Source organism: Mesoplodon mirus, assembly GCF_964341445.2.
Source record: "Mesoplodon mirus genome assembly, chromosome: 14".
In the NCBI taxonomy this organism is placed as follows: Eukaryota; Metazoa; Chordata; class Mammalia; order Artiodactyla; family Ziphiidae; genus Mesoplodon; species Mesoplodon mirus.
Window position 1 is genome coordinate 22,583,156 of NC_138990.1, and position 23,359 is coordinate 22,606,514.

Consider the following 23,359-nt stretch of genomic DNA (forward strand, 5'->3'; position numbering starts at 1 on the left):
CCCCTGCTGGGAGGGCTGCCCCGTGGCGCCCACTCTTAACCAATGACTGACAATGCGAGGGCATTGACATGGGGGCTCTCAGAGAGGTTCGTGCCGATGCTGCTGGCCTGTGGACCACACTTGGGGCAGCAAGACCCTCGGGTGTGTCTTCCCCCATCTCTGCAGAGGGACGGTGCAGCCCTGTATTCAGCGAGGCAGTGCAGGGCCACATCTCTTGCTGAGATGGCTGCCATGTGTGCAGAGGCTAAAAGCTTCTGAGAAGGGGGGATGCTCGAGTGTTAAAGTGACACCGGCCGCTGTAACAGGTCAGCCCTGAATCTCGGTGACTAAACCTGACACAAGCCTGTCTTCTCATAGCGTAAGGTCCAGTGTGGAGGCTGGGTCCATGTGGTCCTTCAGACAGTCAGGCTGATAGAGACCCTGCCATCTTTAGCATGAAGCTTCCAGCAGCCCTGGGCCTTGATGGTCACAGGAAGATGGGGAGAAAAAGCGAGGGAGAGACCGCCCCAAGTTGGCCTAGAGGTGACACACCTCTCTTCTGCTCATTCCATTGGCAGGAACCAGTCTGGTGTCTGTCTGATACCTCAACCTATAAGTGACATCATTTTTTTACATTAGCAGGAAACTAGAGACAAGCAGCAAGTGTAGGGAAGCAAGATTCCAGAGGCCAATAAAATGTGCTTGGGTAAAAGCAAAGAACACCCACTGTCATGATTTCATGCTTGGAAGCTTTCTGTTGCATTTTTACACGTAGGTTTTGAGAGGTGCCTGCCTGTAGCAAATTCCCCATCAACGTTTTTCTTCACATTGCTGGTGCCACAGCCCTGATTTCTGCTGAAAGAGGGATTTTCACGGAGCAAACCATTTTGGTAGGTGTCATGGGAGGTGGTGTAAGGCTGCATGCAGACACCCACACTCCCTACTTGGAGCTGCCTGTCCCACCTGGTCACCCAGGGGGCCGGGAATGCTTGGGAAGGACTTGTTTTGCATCCTGTTTTCAAAATATGTCCCCCGTTTACAATGCGAAAAGCATTTCCTTCAGTACTTCCAAATTATTATTTTTTCCCTATTCTCTTCACCCAACGTAGTTTTCCACTTTTTTCTCCTTTTAATTCTGTTCATGAATTGATATCTGGATCACCAAGTCTTCATTTCAAAAATGCATGAACTTACTAACCTTACAGCCAAAATATAGACACCCACTCACCTCTTCCAACCCCCAGATGCCTCGGTGTCGGGGCCATAGCTTTACGGCTTCTTTCTGGAGGAAATTTCCTCAGCTGTCAGTCCACAGATGGTCAAGTGGTCTCTGAGAAAAATGCCCATCTTCTAGAAGGATAATTCTGCCCTAGTTAGAGCCTGAGCATCAGTCTTTGGATAGTCCTTGTTGTGATTTTTATGATTAACATTTGACAGCTCATCCATTTATTCACTTGCTTACTTATTTATCCCAGATGTTAGAGTTTCTGCATGTCATTATGAGACTTCACCAGTACCTGTCAAAATTGCAAGCTGTCTTGTGGGAGGAGAGCATCAAAGAGCTGCTAGAAAAATAAAGGGGGTCTGAGTAAATCGCCTTCCTAGCACTGAGGGGTGAACCAGAGCGTTAAAGAGAGGAAAGAAGAAACGAAGAGAAACCTGGGGTAAAATTCCTCTTCAAATGTGAGATGCAGGAGACCCCCAGCCCAGCTCTACTCTCCAGGCTGGCTGGCTGGACCAGACCTCACCCTCCATCCTCTGTAAAACACACAGGCTGGACCCAGGTGCACCAGCTTGTATCGAAGGCTCCAAGGTCCCCCTGATGTACACGGGTGTGTCTGACCCCTCCGGTGGAATCAAAAAGCCACAAGCAAGGTGGCTTTGTTCCCAATCTCGTTTATATCCTTTCTTAAAATTGTTTTTATCTGTTAAGAACTTGTTATCAACGTTGTATAATTTCCTTGAACATTATCTAAACCAGCGAAATATGAGCACAAAAGGAAAGAAAGTGATTGCTTGAACAAAAAGAAAGTTGAATGCTTTGGAAAGAATCACCAGCCTGAACCCTCCATGACCCACAATTAACTTATAATTTACAAGAACAATACATTACAAGCAGCCACAGTCCAGAGTCTTTTATTAAAAGGGCAACCATTAAGATCTTTTAAAAGGGGGTAAAGGTTAATCAAATTCATAACATATGCAAATGACAAGAAGAGCCAGTTCATAAAAGGAGGCTGTGTACAGAGCACGTAGAAACGTTCATAGTTATCACAGATGTGCACATTAAAACTAGAATTTACTGTTTCATATAAAATTGGCAGATGAAAAATAAAATAAGACTCAGTGCTACAAAGGATGATGTGACGGCCACTTTCATTCTCTCTTGAAATGAGCCTGTACTGGAAAAGTTTCCTTAAAAGTGCTTGGTTTATATGTATCAAGAACCTTACAAACTGTGAATTCCTTTAAACTGAATGTTCCTGCTTCTAGTAATTTATTCTAAATAATGTGATATATGGTCAAAGATGTATGCACAAAGACAGTTATCACAGCATTGTTACAGCAAAAGAGCTGAAGCCACCTAAACATGCTAACTTAGGAGAAATACTATATATTTATATTTATATGTGCATATATATAGAACTTACATAGTCATTGAAGATCAGATACTTGAACAACAGTAAATGATGTGTGGAATTGCTTACTTTATAATTTAAAGAGAAAAAAGAAGCTTACAAAATTATGTGTACAAAATGATGTCATTTTTTTGGTTAAAAATTACCCTACATATTCATATTTATGAATCAAAAAAAAATAAGGAAATACACTAGAATGTTGACTAGGATGTTGAGATTATGTTCCTCTTTTATATTTTTATTTACTTTTCTGATTTTCTGCAGTGAAGATATGTATATCATATATATCTCATATATATGTTACATTACAAGAAAAATGTTTTATTTTTAAAAAGGCGCTAACAAGAAGCAACATGTCACACACACACATTCCAAAAATAGCTGGGTGATGTTTCCTAATCCCAAATGCAGCCCTCGCAGTTTAAAATGACAGGTGTCAGAGAAAAGGCTCGTTTTGGTGGCTGTAATCTGGGAGACCACATGACTTCACAAATATTTCCAAAGGTGTTTTTCCAGATGAATTTCACTTTCTATAAAGAAAAACACATATGACAGGGTTTATGAAATAACACATTTAAAGCCGAGTATTGGATGGTTGGGTAGTTGGATGCTACCTCATATTTCATTGGCACCGAGGTCCTAAATTCCACCAGATGCTCCAGGACAGACCCTCCAAGGCCTCAAGCCTTTTCTTTATGGACGACCCCACTGTGTCTGTGGTCCCAACGACTTCAACTAGCAAACTGGAGTAAGAAGGCCTCGGCACGCTTCTCAAGGTTAAATCCAGCCTAGGGTTAATAATAAAGCCCTCGGATGATTTGTTTCCACTGAAATCCTGACAAACCCCCAAACAACAAGGGTACCCAAAAGTACAGATGGATTTGAGAATGTCTGTGAATCCAATAACTGCAAAACTTCATCTGTGAATCTCATAATTAACTTCGTTTCCAATTAAGCAACCAGAACACACCTGAGTGATCATTCCCACCAACATCACTTAATTACCCAGAGTTCCCTTGCTCAAATTATCCCAATTTTCCCAAACATCACAGAGCGATATATTTGGAATAATCTACACACTAGAGAATGAGAAATGGGTGAATAGAATATAGACGCTTCTTTAATTCAGAATTCCAAAGGTCACAACTCCTGCTTATCCACATAGAAAACACATTGTTTTTAGAAATGGAAGTACCGAAAATGGTTCTTTTATTTTATTAAGTTAAAATATTATCCAAGTAACATAACATTCAAAAGTATAATCTTAAAGAAAATTTCCTATTACAAAATAACCACCCTTTTAAAACAAATAATGAGGAGAAGTTAGTAAATGCGATTCAATAAAAAGTTAAATTAGTTTAAAAAAATGTCTGTTAACAGAACTTGGGGAGGCAACTTGGCTTTCTCTCTGAAAAGGGCATGGCAGTTTTTAGAAAACCACATGTTTATTTGGAGCTAAAAATGGGTCATAGCTGCCCAAAAAAGCTAGTGCAATTTTAAGCTGTACTAATAAGAGTACAGTGTCCTCTGCAAGGGTGATAATTGTCCTACTGTTCTGTAAACTTCCTGGAGCACGGCTCATCTCGGGCACTGCAGCCAGCGCTGACCAAGGATGCCTGCCCGCCTGCACGGAGGCCCTGCGTCTGGGCGGCCTTCAGGTCGGGGCTGCACAAGGCTGATGGGAAGTGGGGTGGCTGATGATGCCTGTCTCCTAGCATCTGAAGAGTTGTCTGGAGAGAGGTGGATTCAATTGAATATGTGGCTTCAAAAGCAGAACTAAAAACTGAGGATGGAATTGAAAAGGAGGAAGATTTCAGCTCCACGTCAGCAGGCCTTCCAGGGAAGGGGACTGGTGAGACCCCCATTGAAGGCAGGGTGGGAGCGGATGGGGCTTTGGCACCACAAAGTTGAGGTGACTGAACTCTTATCGTACAACAAAGGAAATACAGTGCACATTGGCAGAGTTTAGCATTTAATAAGAGACCTTTGCAGGGTGTCGGCAACAATCTCCTCCCTTTGCACATGGGAGGCCCAGGTGGTTACGGGGGAAATCACACACAGAGGCGGGCCCTTCCTGGCGGCTGAGGCAGTGTCTCTGCAGGAAGATGCAGCCGCATGGCTGCTTTATTTTCACTGGAAATGGTACAGACTGTGTCTTCACCTCAAACGCTGGTGGGGCATGTGCATTGAATGGAGGATGAACAAATTCCATGAAGTCCCTGATACTTGCAAAGCAGTGATGAGATGAGAGGAAAAGGATTCCAGCCCTGAGGTTGAGGACATTATCTCTGGTTCAAAAGAAGAGAAATTACATCAAGTGAAAACAATCGCACTGCAAGGCAGTTTATACGAGTCAAATAGTTGGTTTGGACGCCAAAATCTAGGAATTCTGAGGAAGAGAGGCTGGGTGGGAGCAGGGAAGATGCAGGACTTAACGGCCAAGTGAGATGGGAGGAGCGGGTGAGAGGGAGTGGCCCCAGGAGTGGAGCTGAGGGAGGGTGGTGGCCCCCATCAGCCCGGTTGCTAGGACCTCCTGTCTTTCCCGTTCAGAGGTCCTGGGGTCGGTTTCACTTGCTCCCGGGGAGGCAGTTAACCCACGGTACGTAGAAGGCTATGCGGTATACGTGTGTTTAACTGAGTCACTTTGCTGCACAGCAGATCCTGGCACAACATCGTGAATCAACTACGCTTCAATAAAAAAAAAGAATATCTGTATTTTTCCCATTAGTACATCTCTTATAGTCAAAGGCTAAGAAAATATGAAGTAAATAATAAAGTTAAAGCAACATAAAAAAAAAAAAAAGGAGGCTGTGCAGGCAGTCCTCACAGCCTCCTTCCCCACACAGGCCCCTTCTCAGAGTGGCTCTGCCGAGACCCCCGGCAAAGGTCTGGCACTCTTCACCAGGATGGTTGGACGGCGTGTCCTGACACCCGGGGGCGTGTGCGCAGCAAAGCCCGTCAGAGAAAGTGCTGAGGCTTGGAGAGTGTGTTCACTTCACCCCAGCTCAGGGCCGGCGAGAGAGGAGTTTGCGGTCGCGATGTCTGAAAAGGGATTTCTGCAGGATGTCTGTGAGACTTCAGAAACTCAAGTTGACAACGTCGACTTTTCCTGGCACAAATGTGGAGCCCCGACACGGGGCCCCTGGTACTCAGTTACCAGACGCAGCCACAGAGAGGTTGCTAGTGCACCTTACTTAGAAAGAGCTTTTTCTTGCTGTCGAGGCAGAGGAGGAAGTAAAGACAATGAAAGCAAAGCAGGGAATGACTGATCAGGGCCTGTTAGGTTCCAGGCTTGCCCAGCATCAGGGCCTGTTAGGTTCCAGGCTTGCCCAGCTTCCCCCTCTCCCTGAATATTTATAAGGAGAGCAGACAGAGTGAATCTGAGACCTCGCAACCTGCCTCTCTAAAGCACGTGTTACCTTTTCTTTTTTCCAAATAGAGGGTGTAGTGACCACCCTCCCCCCGCCACCGCCCCTCATCATGAGGGGATGGCAGGAGGACAGCTCCAGGTAAACGGTTCAGCTGGTTTTCAGAGCAGATGATGCCCTGACTTTAAAATGCTGTGAGCTGGAAGGAAACTCCTGCCAACAAACAAGAACAATCCAGAGGCTCAGGTGAGCAATGTCCCCTCCAGCAACTCTGCCCAGCCGAGCGCAGGTGCTCTCCAGAAAAAGATGGCATTTTTAGTTCTGGGAACACATTTTTTAAAGATGGGGGTCTTGTTTACAGCCCCGCTCAGGACCCCCGAACCTGAGTCTGTTTATGGCACTGTTTGTGTTCATGCTCTAAGGACGCAGCTGCGGTTTATTCAGGGACCATCAAACCTGCTGCCCGGAGAGGGTCTCACGTCCAGGGAGAGAGCTCCGTTGAGGTCTCCTGTGCACATGCTGACTGCTGCAAGGAAAATTAATGATATTTCTGCAACGCCCGAGGAAGGGAAATTTCCATTTTTTGCTGCTCAGAAAGCTCTGCTGTGAGATTTCTCTATTGCAGTTGAATCTGTTCTGCCCAGGGATGCTGCTTTACCAAGTCTGGGACTGGACAACCAAGAGGCCAAGGGGAGGGGCCTGTGTGCATAAGCATCTTTGGGCCACAGGCTCGGGCAGAAAGAGCCAACCTGGTTCCAGTGACCCGGTGAACTGGACGGCAGATGCCACCTGCTCATGCCCCAAACGCTCCTGCAGAGTCCACGTGCTTTACTGTCTGGGATGAGCTGCAGCCTGAGAAAGGGCGGAGGGGCCAGAGAGCAAGTCAGAGCGAAGGCAGCTGCACCCGAATGAAAAATTCACGAGTTGTGGGGCCAGAACCTGCTGCAGAACAGTGCCTGGCGCCCAGCAGATGTTTAACTCAGACAAAATAGCGTCGACAGAGAAGGCATAAAGATGCACATTTTTAGAGAAAAACAAACAAAATACTTAGCCGGATGAGTCTGCGATCCAGCATCCTTTCTAGGAGAGGTTTCCTTTTCAGGCAGCTCTCCTCGCTTTGGGGCACACAGTGCGGCCCTGCTGCAGCCCTGGCTCTCCGAGGGCTGAGCCTCCTAAGCTCTGACGGGACGTCCACATCTAAGGAGCCCTTCGGCAAGACTGTGAGATGTGGGCCTCTGGAGAGGAGAAGTGACCGAGGATCCCGGTCCTCTCCTGTCTTCCCTGCACTTTTATCCTGAGGTCCCCTATTGTTTACGAGGGCTTGAGGATGCCGTGTGGCCAAGAGAAGCCACAGCAGAGAGGAGCTGAGGCCTCCCACCCTGCCATCCACGTGGCCCCCCAGGGAGTCAGAGGCCGGGCCCCTCCTCTTCCCTCCCAGCTCAGGCAGCACCGCGAGTGTCTATAGCTCCTTTATCTCCATCATCTGCTTCAGCAGAAGCCGTGGCATCACTTCCGAGCCTTGTTGGAGCCTATCTTGGAAGCAGCAAGCCCGCCAGATGGTTAGCACGGCCAGTCACCCCTTCCGCAGAGCGCGCTTGTCACCCCCCCGCCTCTTGGCATCACAGGGACCCACATCTTAGTAAGTGGCTCTGGAAGAGGAAGAAAATTTTCTGAGAAAGCAAAGCTCCGTTCTCACCATGTGTAAAAGCCGGTGGAGAAATCTTATTTGGAGAGGTTGTCTTTCCATCAGACAGTCCTCATTTTTGCCTTGGCACCACAGTCTGACGGCTCCCTCACCAATACCACCAGTGTCCAACGAGAGACGTGAGTTAAGGAGATGCCCTATTGTTCTCGGAGCCGGGGTTCCAGGCCCAGCGCCCTCTCTGAAGCATCAGTTCCTGGAAGGCAAGGTGGGGTGGAGGACTCTCATTCATCTTTGGATTTCCATCTTCTAGCCCATGCCTGGTGCGTAGGAATAAATAATGAATGACTAAATAATGGGATACATGAATGACTCGGATGGTTGTTATAGAGTAAAGACAGAATCCAAACAGCAGCAGCTGACGCCCTTGCCGATCAAAGAGACAGGAGGCATCACAGCAGCCAATACGCTGCTTTAATTGTGCACCTACTATGTGCGGAGCAGGTTGCAAAAAAATGGCCTTCACCGGGTTCTGCTGCATATTTCAGGCATAAACTTTCCTAAAATAGTTTTGCTGAAGCATTTGTCTCCCCCGGTTCTCACTGTGGCCTGGGAGAGGGTGTCTCTGTCACGTGTGTGAGAATGGGGTCAAGGCAGCTGGGACGGAATCACTGCAAAGCCACTCATCTGTTAAAGGGTCTACTGTAAGCCTCTGGTGGACTAAACGAGACTGCATCTCCTCAGCTCTGAGTTCACCTGATTTTTCATGTGAAATGAACATCCCCTGCTCTTCTCTCTCATCCCTTGGGGAGACACCTCTGTGTCCACTGTTGTCTTCAACAGCAGGAGTATAAACCGATCGATGGTGTGACAGATGCCACCGTGAACAGTGCACCATCTGTCGGCATCTTCAGGGAAGCCCCACACTCCCGCAGGAGCACATTGGTCCCCAGGGCACAGATGATGGATAAAACCTGGAGTGTTTAAGATGGGCAGAAAGGACTTGGCGGCTTTGCTAAGATAAGTACTGGCAGTGGCCATTCCGGGTCTGCAGAGAAGATCCTTATTTGAGGAGAAAACTACTGATCTACTTGGAGAGCGTGGCTTTCATTTATTTTAGGTTCTTAGCTATTTGTCTTCAGGCCCAGCCCAGGGCCAGGAGGAGAGGCACTGCTCCCTAAGATGAGAATTGCTTGGCATCAGAGCTCCCGGCTTCTGCCCCAGACGGGGCTTCTCCACCTTCTACTTGCGTGTTGGAAAGTGTCTCAAACCTCCAGATTTCATTGTTAAATGGAAGGGCAGGGTGCTCTGTGCACAGTGCAGATTTGTTGAACCGACGAATTGCAGTGACCCTGGGTTGTCCAGTGCCCCAGAGGGATGCTCTGTGGTTCGGCGCGACAGTCCCTAGGCTCTGGCCTGAACCCCTGGGAATCACACGAGGGCTTATCAGATCACAGCATGCCAGCCCCTCACCCTCAGATTCAATTCAGCAGGTCTGCGGCACAGAGGAGAGCCTGCATTTCTGACAGGCTCCCAGGAGCTGTGGACACCGCGGGCCCAGGACCAGGGGGTTTGGAGGCGTGAGGCGAGTGATCCCTGGTTGAAGTCTGGCCCTCCTGCTTCCTGTGGCGTGATCCTGGCAAACTTCCTTATCCTGCCCAAGGCTCCATTTCCTCGTCTGCCTCACAGGACGGCTGTGAGGACTGAGTGAAGAATAAGGGATAAAGCTCGGAGCGCAGCCCTGTTCAGAGCCCTTATCCACAGATAAGTTCTGGGAGCTCCCGTGCCCACAGCTGAGTTCAAGCATCACTCAAGAACTTTGTGCCTTTGGGGTGAGTGTGAGGGGACCGAGCTGAGGTCTCTGGGTGGTGAGGCTTAGGATAATCGGAAGATCAGACGCCAGGCAGGGTGACAAAAGCAGGGAGGCCAGCAAGGGGCAGGTGGGCGTCCCTGGGAACCGATCCACGTGTCGGCAAAGGACCGTGGCCTTGGGGTCAGGAGGCCCAGCTCTGGCCCCAGCCTCGTGCTGGCCGCTGCATGCCCTCAGCTCCCTGAACTCTCTGGGACATAATTTTCTCATTCACCATCGAGGTTGGGTTGGTGACCTCTCAGCCCCGGAAGTTGTAGACTCAAAGGCTGAGTGTCTCAGCTGGAGTGGGAGATGTGCAGGGCAGGGGGCGGGGCAACTCCTCAGAGATGGAGGGGGGCCTAGGGGGCAGGGCCTGGGGGAGGGAAAGGGCTGGGCAGGACACAGAAGGGAGGGTGGGAAGAGAAACTTCATAATGGGTGTGGCTGCAGCACCCTGAAGGGCAAGGTCAGGGGGAAGGGAGCCACGCAATTCTTAGTGAGGGTTCTTTTGGTACCTGAAGAGTAAAAGCATAGGAGAAAGGAGATGGTGGCCCCCGGAGGTGTGTGGGGTCCCCGTGGGGTCCTTGTCATCCCAGGAGCCCCTGAAGTTTGGTTAAACGTGCTCAGAGACCATGAAGGGTTGAGACATAACTGGTCTTCCCATAACAACAACAGACTGTGGCAATTTTTGAAAACTATTCCTGTGATGGTTTCCATCTTGCCTTTCTTCCTGATGGAGAATGCACACATGACGTGTTAATAAATGCACCGGCCACAGTTTTCCGGTAGACTGAGATACAAAGGGCTGGACAGTTGGTGTTATCAACTCTTTACCCATAAAATTCCCAAAGAAAGTCATGCACAGGTGATAATAAGGGATCTCTGGGGATGAAAAAGGACTCAAGTAAGATTTCCTTCCAGATCAGATGGAAACTGGCCTTGGGCCGGGCTGAGTGCTTCATCCCGGGAGCTCAGACTGGAGAAGGGTCCCCAGTGAAGGAAGGGGTCTTACTGGGGGTGGGAGAGACGGGGCAGCACCTGTTAGCTCTTCCACGAGGCACGGATGGGACGTAGGGGGCCGGAAGAGGGGGGGCCGGAACTGCAGGGAAACGGGAGGGCAGGAGGGAGAGGGGTCTTTCTAAGCCTTTGCTCCCACAGCCCACCCTGGACCGACCCGAATTCGAGAGTAAGAGCTCATCTTTCATGTGTGATCGTACATATTAGCTCATTAGCCCTCAAAAGAGCCCGTGTTCGTTATCCTAACTTGGAGACAAGGAAATGGAGACACAGAGAGGCTGGGCGACCCGTCCACGTCCAAAGGGGCGGAAGCAGGCCTGGCTCCAGAGCCCCTGCTGTCAGGCTGGACCCTGTCCTTCCAGGTGGGCCACTGGGAGCAGGTCACCAGGGCTGGCCGTGGCAGCAGAGAAGAGAGAAATGCCCGTGGCTGCCGACTTCTCTCCTCCCTCTTGGCCCTTAGCGGTAAGGAAGCCCCTTGTCAGGGGCCTGTGATGAATTCGAGTGTATACAGTCAGGATCATCCACGAGAGAAGCTTTCGTCGATATTTATCCACGTATTTACAAACCTTTTTTCACGCGTGCCAGAGGGGAACCAGGAGGGTAGTCAGCTGGGAAGCAGGAGTGGAGAGGGGGTGGGCAGCTTATGAAAAAGTGAATAAATCATCATCCTTATTTAAAGATGAAGTGCACTGGGCACTTTATCAAGCAAATTACAGAGAAGCTTTGTTAATGAACAGCCAGAGAGGCCCTCAGCCTTCCTGGCCCCGTTCCCCGCTACTGTGAACCTTCACAGGCAGGGAGGCCAGAGCCCCCAGGAGAAGCAGTGACAGCAGGCGGGCCGGGGAGTGCAGGCCTGCGGAGTGAGGGCTCCGGCACTTAGCCCTCAGCCTGCAAATCCGCCCTGGACTCACCTCTCCATGTGGGGTTTCATAATCAGCCTGCCCTGCCCCATGGAAGGATTGGGGAGGTGGGGTGTATCTGTACGTGGTATCTCTCTATCGATCATCTATTTCTATCCAGCTAGTTAGCTATCTACTCTGTACATAATATAATCAATCATCTATCATCATCTCTATCAGGTATCTATCATCTATCTATCTATCCATCTACCTACCCATCTTCTATCTATCATCTACCTGCAGTGGGGACACAGATTTGTCACAATTTTTTTTAGATGTTGGGGGTAGGAGTTTATTAATTAATTTATTTATTTTTGCTGTATTGGGTCTTCGCCTCTGTGCAAGGGCTTTCCCCAGTTGTGGCAAGTGGGGGCCACTCTTCATTGCGGTGCGCGGGCCTCTCACCATCGCGGCCTCTCTTGTTGCGGAGCACAGGCTCCAGACGCACAGGCTGAGTAGTTGTGGCTCACGGGCCCAGTTGCTCCGTGGCCTGTGGGATCTTCCCAGACCAGGGCTCGAACCCGTGTCCCCTGCATTAGCAGGCAGATTCTCAACCACTGCGCCACCAGGGAAGCCCCCCTGTCACAAGTTTTTACAACCTATTCTACCTCAGAGAGTCTAAAGCTAAATCCTATTAATCATTTTTTCTAAAGGGTTCATCCAGCCCTTCTGCCCCGGCCCCTTCTTAGTGTTCTGGGTCACACGTTTTCCACCTCCTCAGGCCTCAGGGTCCTTCCATTCCCCGCCTGCTTCCTCAAGGCCAGATGGGTGTCCAGTCCCTTCGTGGTGGCATCACAGTCCTGACTGTCCCCTGCTCCCCATGCCTGTTCCTGACTGTCTGGATGGACCCACCCAGTGGTCTGTCCACTGTGCATGGCCCGGGCACTGCTGAGGCCTCTCTCGTCTCCTAAGCTCCTCTCTCACACGCCCTGTACTCGCCCTGCACTCAGTTGGCTGCCCGGCCCGTCTTGGTTACACACCTTGACCCCTATGTCTGGGCCACTTTCTATCCACCTAATCACCAAGGACCAGCGTCCCTGGGAAGAGGCTTTTCTTGGTGATACCAGCCAATGCTACCTCCCCTCCTTATGATTTGTCTCCGGAGCACACCATTCGCTCCGTGTTAAATGTCCCATTCTCTCTGCCCAGCTCTGCACACTAGCTGATTATATGCACAGTTACATCCAGGCGGATGGAGAGTTTGCCATCTTGGTCCACGGTGATTGCATGTGTGTGTATGTCTTACTTAACCAACTGGTTTATGAGTTCCTCTAGGGCTATAGTTTCTAAGAGCTGGCACAAATGTGAGAAATAATAATCATAAAATAATATAATAGCTGGATAGATAAACTGTGGTCCATTCAGATAATGGAGTATTATTTAGCACTAAAAAGAAATGAGTTATCAAGCCATGGAAAGACACGGAGGAACCTTAAATGCATGTTACTAAGTGAAAGAGGCCGATCTGAAAAGGCTGCAGACTACAAGATTCCAAGTAAATGACATTCTGGAAAAGGCGCAACTACGGAGACAGTAGAAGGCTCATTGGTGGCCAGCGGTAGGGGAGGGGGAGGGATGAGTACGCACAGCACAGAGGATTTTTAGGGCAGTGAAACTACTCTGTTTGATATAATAACAGTGGATATATGTCGTTATACATTTATGAAAACCCGTAGAATGTACCAAGTGAATCCTTGTGGAAACTGTGGACTTGGGTGATGATGTATCCATGTAGTCATTGTAACAAATGTGCCATCCGATGGGGGAGGTGGGGGGCAGGGGAGACTGCACATGTGGATTATATGGGAAATTGCTGTACCTTCCTCTCAATTGCCTTTTCCAGAAAGGTTGGAGGGTGGTCTTGTGTAGGATGGCATCTGCTGGCCTCATCTCCAATCTCTCCGTCCCCAGACACGGATGTGGAAGTTTTCTCCAATGAGTTGATGCAGGCGCTACCTGTGTGTGTAAGGGGAATACAACAACTTTGTCTGCCTTCTTTGGGTTAATTGAATACTTTTTTTATCTTCAATTTAAATTCCTCTGTTGGCTTTTTAATTATATCACTTTCTATAATCTTTTTAGTAGTTGCCCTAGAGAACACAATATCCATCCTTAGTTTAGCACCGTCTGCATAGAGGTAATATTGTACCACTTGTCATAAATTGTGAGAAATTTTGAACAACGTAATTCCACTTGCCCCCTTCCTTTGTGCGATTGTGGTCATATTTTCTGCATAAACCTCAATGCTGTGCTATAATTTTGTTTTAAGCCGTTTGTTCTCTATTTTAAAAATCGAGGGAAAATAGTCTTTTTTTAAAAAAAAAATTGCCAACACATTTACTATTTCCAGGGTTCTTCACCCTTTCCTATAGATCTGAGTTCTATGTGGTATCATATCTCATTAGCCTGAAGGAATTTTTTTGACATTTCTTGCAGTACAAGTCTACTGGCAACAAATTCTCTCAGCTTTTGTTTATCTGGAGATGTTTTTTTATTTCATTCTATTTTGTAAAAGAATTTTTTGCTAGATGTAGAATGTTGAGTCTGGAGTTACCGGTTTTTTTTCCCTTGGCATTTAAAAGATGCTGTTGAATTGTGTTGTGGTCTTTATTGTTTCTGATGAAAAGCCATCTACATGTAATAATAGAATCCCCTTAATTAGCCGCTTCCAAGATTTTCTCTTGATCTTTAGTTTTCAGCAGTTTGACTATAATGTGTCTACATGTAGTTTTTTGAGTGTGTTTATCTTGCTTAGGTTTCCATGACATTGTTGGAACTCTAAATTGATGTGTTTTTTTTATCAAATTCGAGACATCTTCAGCCATTATTTCTTCAAACATTTTTTTTTCTGCTGCATTTTCTCTCTCCTCTCCTTTGAAGGTTCCAATTCCTCTCATGTCAGGTTGCTTGATTATGTTCCACAAGTTACCAAGACTCTGTTCATTTCTTCCCATCTTTTATCTTTCTCTTGTTTAGATTGGGTAATTATTATTTATCTGGCTAAAATCTGCTGCTAATAGCATTCATTGAATTTTTTCATTTTAGATATTTTAGTTTTCAGTTCTAGAATTTTTGTTTTGTCTTTTTTTTGAATTTTTGAACTTTATTTTATTTATTTTTTATACAGCAAGTTCTTATTAGTTATCCATTTTATAATATTAGTGTATATATGTCAATCCCAATCTCCCAATTCATCACACCACCACCCTCCCCCCGCCACTTTTCCCCCTTGGTGTCCATACGTTTGTTCTCTACATCTGTGTCTCTATTTCTGCCCTGCAAACTGGTTCATCTGTATCATTTTTCTAGGTTCCACATATATGTGTTAATATATGATATTTGTTTTTCTCTTTCTGATTTACTTCACTCTGTATGACAGTCTCTAGATCCATCCATGTCTCTACAAATGACCCAATTTCATTCCTTTTTATGGATGAGTAATATTCCATTGTATATATGTACCACATCTTCTTTATCCATTCGTCTGTCAATGGGCATTTAGGTTGCTTCCATGACCTGGCTATTGTAAATAGTGCTGCAAGGAATATTGGGGTGCATGTGTCTTTTTGAATTATGGTTTTCTCTGGGTATATGTCCAGTAGTGGGATTGCTGGGTCATATGGTAATTCTATTTTTAGTTTTTTAAGGAAACTCCATACTGTTCTCCATAGTGGCTGTATCAATTTACATTCCCACCAACAGTGCAAGAGGGTTCCCTTTTCTCCACACCCTCTCTAGCATTTATTGTTTGTAGATTTTTTGATGATGGCCATTCTGACTGGTGTGAGGTGATACCTCACTGCTGTTTTGATTTGCATTTCTCTAATGATTAGTGATGTTGAGCATCCTTTCGTGTATTTGTTGGCAATCTGTATATCTTCTTTGGAGAAATGTCTATTTAGGTCTTCTGCCCATTTTTGGATTGGGTTGTTTGTTCCTTTAACATTGAGCTGCATGAGCTGTTTATATATTTTGGAGATTAATCCTTCGGCTGTTCATTCGTTTGCAAATATTTTCTCCCATTCTGAGGGTTGTCTTTTTGTCTTGTTTGTAGTTTCTGTTGCTTTGCAAAAGCTTTTAAGTTTCATTAGGTCCCATTTGCTTATTTTTGTTTTTATTTCCATTACTCTAGGACGTGGATCAAAAAAGATCTTGCTGTGATTTATGTCAAAGAGTGTTCTTCCTACGTTTTCCTCTAAGAGTTTTATAGTGTTCAGTCTTACATTTAGGTCTCTAATCCATTTTGAGTTTATTTTTATGTATGGTGTTAGGGAGTGTTCTAATTTCATTCTTTTACATGTAGCTGTCCAGTTTTCCCAGCACCACTTATTGAAGAGATTCTCTTTTCTCCATTGTATATCTTTGCCTCCTTTGTCAGAGATTAGTTGACCATAGATGCGTGGGTTTACCTCTGGACTTTCTATCCTGTTCCATTGATCTATATTTCTGTATTTGTGCCAGTACCATATTGTCCTGATTACTGTAGTTTCGTAGTATAGTCTGAAGTCAGGGAGTCTGATTCCTCCAGCTCCGTTTTTTCCCCTCAAGACTGTTTTGGCTATTTGGGGTCTTTTGTGTCTCCATACAAATTTTAAGATTTTTTGTTCTAGTTTCGTAAAAAATGCCATTGGTAATTTGATAGGGATTGCATTGAATCTGTAGATTGCTTTGGGTAGTACAGTCATTTTCACAATATTGATTCTTCCAATCCAAGAACATGGTAGATCTCTCCATCTGTATCATCTTTAATTTCTTTCATCAGTGTCTTATAGTCTTCTGCATACATGTCTTTTATCTCCCTAGGTAGGTTTATTGCTAGGTATTTTATTCTTGCAATGGTAAATGGGAATGTTTCCTTAATTTCTCTTTCAGACTTCTCATCATTAGTGTATAGGAATGCAAGAGATTTCTGTGCATTAATTTTGTATCCTGCAACTTTACCAAATTTATTGATTAGCTCTAGTAGTTTTCTGGTGGCATCTTTAGGATTCTCTATGTATAGTATCACGTCATCTGCAAACAGTGACAGTTTTACTTCTTCTTTTCCAGTTTGCATTCTTTTTATTTCTTTTTCTTCTCTGATTGCTGTGGCTAGGACTTTGAAAACTATGTTGAATAATAGTGGTGAGAGTGGACATCCTTGTCTTGTTCCTGATCTTAGAGGAAATGCTTTCAGGTTTTCACCATTGAGAACAATGTTGGCTGTAGGTTTGTCGTATATGGCCTTTATTATGTTGAGGTAGGTTCCCTCTATGCCCACTTTCTGGAGAGTTTTTATCATAAATGGGTGTTGAATTTTGTCGAAAGCTTTTTCTGCATCTATTGAGATGATCATATGGTTTTTATTCTTCAATTTGTTAACATGGTGTATCACATTGATTGATTTGCGTATCTTGAAGAATCCTTGCATCCCTGGGATAAACCCAACTTGATATGGTGTATAATCTTTTTAATGTGTTGTTCGATTCTGTTTGCTAGTATTTTGTTGAGGATATTTGCAACTATATTCATCACTGATATTGGTCTGTCATTTTCTTTTTTTGTAGTATCTTTGTCTGGTTTTGGTATCAGGGTGATAGTGCCCTCACAGAACAAGTTTGGGGGTGTTCCTTCCTCTGCAATTTTTTGGAAGAGTTTGAGAAGGATGGGTGTTAGCTCTTCTCTAAATGTTTGATAGAATTCACCTGTGAAGCCTTCTGGTCCTGGACTTTTGTTTGTTGGAAGATTTTTAATCACAGTTTCAATTTCATTACTTGTGATTGTTCTGTTCATATTTTCTATTTCTTCCTGGTTCAGTCTTGGAAGGTTATACCTTTCTGAGAATTTGTTCATTTCTTCCAGCTTGTCCACTTTATTGGCATAGAATTGCTTGCAGTAGTCTCTTAGGATGCTTTGTATTTCTGCGGTGTCTCTTGTAACTTCTTTTTCATTTCTAATTTTATTGATTTGAGTCCTCTCCCTCTTTTTCTTGATGAGTCTGGCTAACGGTTTATCAATTTTGTTTATCTTCTTAAAGAAACAGCTTTTAGTTTTATTGATCTTTGTTATTGTTTTCTTTGTTTCTATTTCACTTATTTCTGCTCTGATCTTTATGATGTCTTTCCTTCTACTAACTTTGGGTTTTGTTTGTTCTTCTTTCTCTAGTTCTTTTAGGTGTAAGGTTAGATTGTTTATTTGAGATTTTTCTTGTTTCTTGATGTCGGCTTGTATTGCTACAAACTTCCCTCTTAGAACTGCTTTTGCTGCATCCCACAGGTTTTGGATCATCCTGTTTTCATTGTCATTTGTCTCTAGGTATTTTTTTATTTCCTCTTTGATTTCTTCAGTGATCTCTTGGTTATTTGGTAATGTATTGTTTAGCCTCCATGTGTTTGTGCTTTTTTACCTTTTTTCCCCTGTAATTGATTTCTAATCTCATAGGGTTGTGGTCAGAAAAGACACTTGATATGATTTGAATTTTCTTAAATTTACTGAGGCTTGATTTGTGACCCAAGATGTGATCTATCCTGGAGAATGTTCCATGCGCACTTGAGAAGAAAGTGTAATCTGCTGTTTTTGGATGGAAGGTCCTATAAATATCAATTAAATCTATCTGGTCTGTTATGTCATTTAAAGCTTGTGTTTCCTTATTAATTTTCTGTTTGGATGATGTGTCCATTGGTGTAAGTGAGGTGTTAATGTCCCCCACTATTATTGTGTTACTGGTGATTTCCTCTTTTATAGCTGTTAGCAGCTGCCTTATGTATTGAGGTGCTCCTACGTTGGGTGCATATATATTTATAATTGTTATATCTTCTTCTTGGATTGATCCCTTGATCATTATGTAGTGTCCTTCCTTGTCTCTGGTAACATCCTTTATTTTAAAGTCTATTTTATCTGATATGAGTATTGCTACTCCAGCTTTCTTTTGCTTTCCATTTGCATGGAATATCTTTTTCCATCCCCTCACTTTCAGTCTGTATGTGTCCCTAGGTCTGAAGGGGGTCTCTTGTAGACAGCATACATATGGGTCTTGTTTTTGTATCCATTCAGCATGCCTGTGTCTTTTGGTTGGAGCATTTAATCCATTCACATTTAAGGTAATTATCGATATGTATCTTCCTGTTACTATTTTCTTAATTGTTTTGGGTTTGTTTTTGTAGGTCCTTTTCTTCTCTTGTGTTTCCCACTTAGAAAAGTTCCTTTAGCATTTGTTGTAGAGCGGGTTTGGTGGTGCTGAATTCTTTTAGCTTTTTCTTGTCTGTAAAGCTTTTGATTTCTCCATGGAATCTGAATGAGATCCTTGCTGGGTAGAGTAATCTTGGTTGTAGGTTCTTCCCTTTCATCACTTTAAATATATCATGCCACTCCCTTCTGGCTTGTAGAGTTTCTGCTGAGAAATCAGCTGTTAACCTTATGGGAGTTCCCTTGTATGTTATTTGTCGTTTTTCCCTTGTTGCTTTCAATAATTTTTCTTTGTCTTTAATTTTTGTCTGTTTGATTACTATGTGTCTCGGCGTGTTTCTCCTTGGGTTTATCTTGCCTGGGACTTTCTGCACTTCCTGGACTTGGGTGGCTATTTCCTTTCCCATGTTAGGGAAGTTTTCAACTATAATGTCTTCAAATATTTTCTCGGGTCCTTTCTCTCTCTCTTCTCTTTCTGGGACCCCTATAATGTGAATGTTGTTGCATTTAATGTTGTCCCAGAGGTCTCTTAGGCTGTCTTCATTACTTTTCATTCTTTTTTCTTTATTCTGTTCCATGGCAGTGAATTCCATCATTCTGTCTTCCAGGTCACTTATCTGTTCTTCTGCCTCAGTTATTCTGCTATTGATTCCTTCTAGTGTATTTTTCATTTCAGTTGTTGTATTGTTCATCTCTGTTTATTTGTTCTTTAATTCTTCTAGGTGTTTGTTCTTTAATTCTTCTAGGTCTTTGTTAAACATTTCTTGCATCTTCTCGATCTTTGCCTCCATTCTTTTTCTGAGGTCCTGAATCATCTTCACTATCATTACTCTGAATTCTTTTTCTGGAAGGTTGCCTATCTTCATTTCATTGAGTTGTTTTTCTGGGCTTTTATCTTGTTACTTCATCTGGTACATAGCCCTCTGCCTTTTCATCTTGTCTATCTTTCTGTGAATGTGGTTTTTGTTCCACAAGCTGCAGGATTGAAGTTCTTCTTGCTTTTGCTATCTGCCCTTTGGTGTATGAGGCTACCTAAGAGGCTTGTGCAAGCTTCCTGTTGGGAGGGACTGGTGGTGGGTAGAGCTGGGTGTTGCTCTGGTGGGCAGAGCTCAGTGAAACTTTAATCTGCTTGTCTGCTGATGGGTGGGGCTGAGTTCCCTCCCTGTTGGTTGTTAGGCCTGAGGCGACCCAACACTGGAGCCTATCTGGGCTCTTTGGTGGGACTAATGGCAGATTCTGGGAGGGCTCACACTAAGGAGTACTTCCCAGTACTTCTGCTGCCAGTGTCCTTGTCCTCATGGTGAGCCACAGCCAGCCCCCACCTCAGCAGGAGGCCCTCCAACACTAGCAGGTAGGTCTGGTTCAGTGTCCTATGGGGTCACTGCTCCTTCCCCTGTGTCCTGATGCGCACACTACTTTGTGTGTGTCCTCCAAGAGTGGAGTCTCTGTTTCCCCCAGTCCTGTCAAAGTCCTGCAATCAAATCCCGCTAGCCTTCAAAGTCTGATTCTCTAGGAATTCCTCCTCCCGTTGCTGGACCCCCAGGTTGGGAAGCCTGACCTGGGGCTCAGAACCTTCACTCAGTGGGTGGATTTCTGTGGTATAAGTGTGCTCCAGTTTGTGAGTCACCCACCCAGCAGTTATGGGATTTGATCGTATTGTGATTGTGCCCCTCCTACCATCTCACTGTGGCTTCTCCTTTGTCTCTGGATGTGGGGTATCTTTATGGTGAGTTCCAGTGTCTTCTTCTCCATGATTGTTCAGCAGTTAGTTGTGAGTCTGGTGCTGTCACAAGAGGGAGTGAGAGCACATCCTTCTACTCTACCATCTTGAACCAATCTCCTGTTTTGTCTTTTTTAATTCACATTTTTGTACTGAGATTCTCCATCGTTCACTCATTAAGACCACCTTCTCCTTTGAGTTCCTGGAACACCTTTAGATGAACAGTTTTAAAGTTCAACTCCAGTGTCTGAGCCATCTCAGTTTCTCTTTCTATTGACTACTTTTGTTCCTGATTATGGTTCACACCTTTCTATTTCTTCATATGTTGAATAATTCAAAAAAATTTTGCACTAAACCTTTGTGGAGGATACATTGTAGTGATTCTGTATGCTCTTGCGCTAAGGAATGTTGGTTTTGTTCTAACAGGCAATAAATTAATGTCTGACCTCCTTGAATTGTTAAGACTTGGTTTTGTGCTCTACTGGGGGAAATCTATTCTGGTTTTTCCTTCGTACTAGGACGCATCCTCCAGCCTGGGACACAGAAGTTACTCCTAAGGCATGGCCTTCCTGGTGTTTCAATGGAAAGCTTAGGGTGCTCACTGAACCAGCATGTGTCAGGACAGTCCCTGTGGTTTGTGGTTGGGGCCAGGGAAGATTCAGCACCTCCTTTGCTCAGGATATTGTAGGATGACACACAGAAGACATTCAGTGTGGAAGGATGAGCAGAGGGGCCCCGGGGGCAGGTGAGGAAGACCTCCTGATTCTGGACAGATGGAGCAGTGGGTGCACAGGCAGGGAGGCCTAACAAACTGTTTTCTTCAACAGCTGCAAATTGTTCATCATGACCAGGATGAAAAATTAATGTAGGGAGGTGGCAGGACATCATTTCAGAAACAGGAGTCAGTCCAGCTGGCTCTTTCCAGGCGAAAAATACTTTGCCCCTGAGCCACGGTGGTGGACGTGAGGAGAGAGGGACTCAGGGGACCCAGAAGGACCGGTGTGCTTGGGTCGGGATGGGGGCAGCTGGGGTGACTGCATCTGAACATATTTCCAGGTTTCTAACACAGGTGACTGAGAGAATAGAAACGTCTCCAAGTAACTGGAGGGGAGGTAGTTGTCGTGCTGGAAAGAAGGTAAGGAAATCCATTTTCACACTTGAGTTTGGTTGCCCTGAGGAACCAGGCATCCCTGAGGGTGTGAGGGACCCTGGGCCCAGTTTGCATGTGTGTGTAGCATCCATCTCTTCACGTCCTTCACTGTCATGCGGCCACTGCTGCCTAGTTTCACGTCTTCTTGAGGCCACGCCCTCCAGGGCCTGTTTGATGGAAACTCACGCAACCTCTCGCCCCGCCCCCCACACCATTTATTTAAGGCTGGTTCCTGGTGACCAGAAGGCTGCACGCCCACCTGCTGACTGCCCAGGGTGCTGGCTCCTCCCGGGACCTCCCACAGGTGTCACTGCCCTTCAGGGACAGTGCCGCAGGGTTTGCAGGAAAGTGTGAGCCATCCTGCCTTCTCTGGTCACTCGGTATTTTATGGCACAAACGTGGAGCAACACAGCCCTGCCATGTCTCCTCTGGAACTCTCCAGGCCGCTGTAGCTGCGTCCCTGGAGTGGGCTCCCCTAGGGGTGGACGGTGTGGACAGTGTGGACGGCACCCCTGCCTGCCACGTGGGAGCCTCCAGTGCAGGGGGTGGGATGCTCCCCTAGACCTCCAGGCACGGCTTCACCCGCAGAAGCATTTGGAGCCATCACAGGGAACTTTATTCAATATCTTGTAATAACCTATAATGGAAAATAATCTGGAAAAGAATATGTATAGGGCTTCCCTGGTGGCGCTGTGGTTGAGAGTCCGTCTGCCGATGCAGGGGACATGGGTTCGTGCCCCGGTCCGGGAAGATCCCACATGCTGCGGAGCGGCTGGGCCCGTGAGCCATGGCCACTGAGCCTGCGCATCCGGAGCCTGTGCTCCATGGCAGGAGAGGCCACAACAGTGAGAGGCCCGCGTACTGCAAAAAAAAAGAATATATATATATAACTGAATCAGTTTGCTGTACACCTGAAACTAACACAACATTGTAAATCAGCTATATTTCCATTAAAATTTTTTTTAGAAAAAGAAGCATTTGGAGTCAAATGGTTCTCATTCCTGCCAGAGAAGAGAGGTGTTTTTAAACCATTTATTCTAGAATAGGAATAAACGGTAATAGTCTGTTCAGTCCTAGGATTTTTCCCTCGCTCCTCTGAGGCATTTTCAAAAACACATTTCCATTTAACTTTAGCTCCCTCTTGAATATTCAACTAATCATGTTCTAAATGCCAGGAAGAGGAGTATAAATCAGTCTTGCTTCTCATCACCGACATCAATAAATTTAGAACCCAGCTAACCGTTTCTATCCTGCCCACTTTTCCTTTCAGAGGCTGTAAGGAGACAGTCAACTCCAGGTGCTGCCCAAGGGGGCTCCTGGGAGCATCCTGGGGACGTTACAACCCCCCGATGATCTGCCTTTGTTTTACGGGGTAGCGTCCAGCGTGCTGACCTGGGCCCTCAGCGTGAGGTGCTGACCCTGTAGTGGAGCCCCAGTGCCACCGCAGTGAATCAGTGCTTTGTGGGCACAGATGCCGATGTTCCCCTTTCTTTTTATGAAGAACGCTGTCTTTCAGGGATTGTACTTACATGCTGTAGTCAGGGGAATCTTCCACCCGTCTCCAATAATTGAAGGATAAATATGCAGCAGTGTTTCAGCACTGTTGCTTCTTTTGTTGGTTATAAACCAAAATACAGCGGGCTAGGTTTCCAGCCGGTGGAAAAATACCTGTGTCTTAATAGAAGTAGGCTTCGGTTTCATATGAAGGAAATTTGAGTGAGGACAGGGCGCCTGTTCCATAGATGCTCTTTCCACGGTGCTGTGATCACTCTATCAGGCATGGTCCCGGGGGCTCTGAACACAGGATCCTGCAGTTTCTTGAATCAGAAATTGGGAAAACCAACTGGGGCTTCTGTACGCTGAAACCAGAAGCGGTTCCTGAGCCCGGCATACCCTCTGGGCGGTTTTGGGGGCCATGTGGCTGCCATGGATG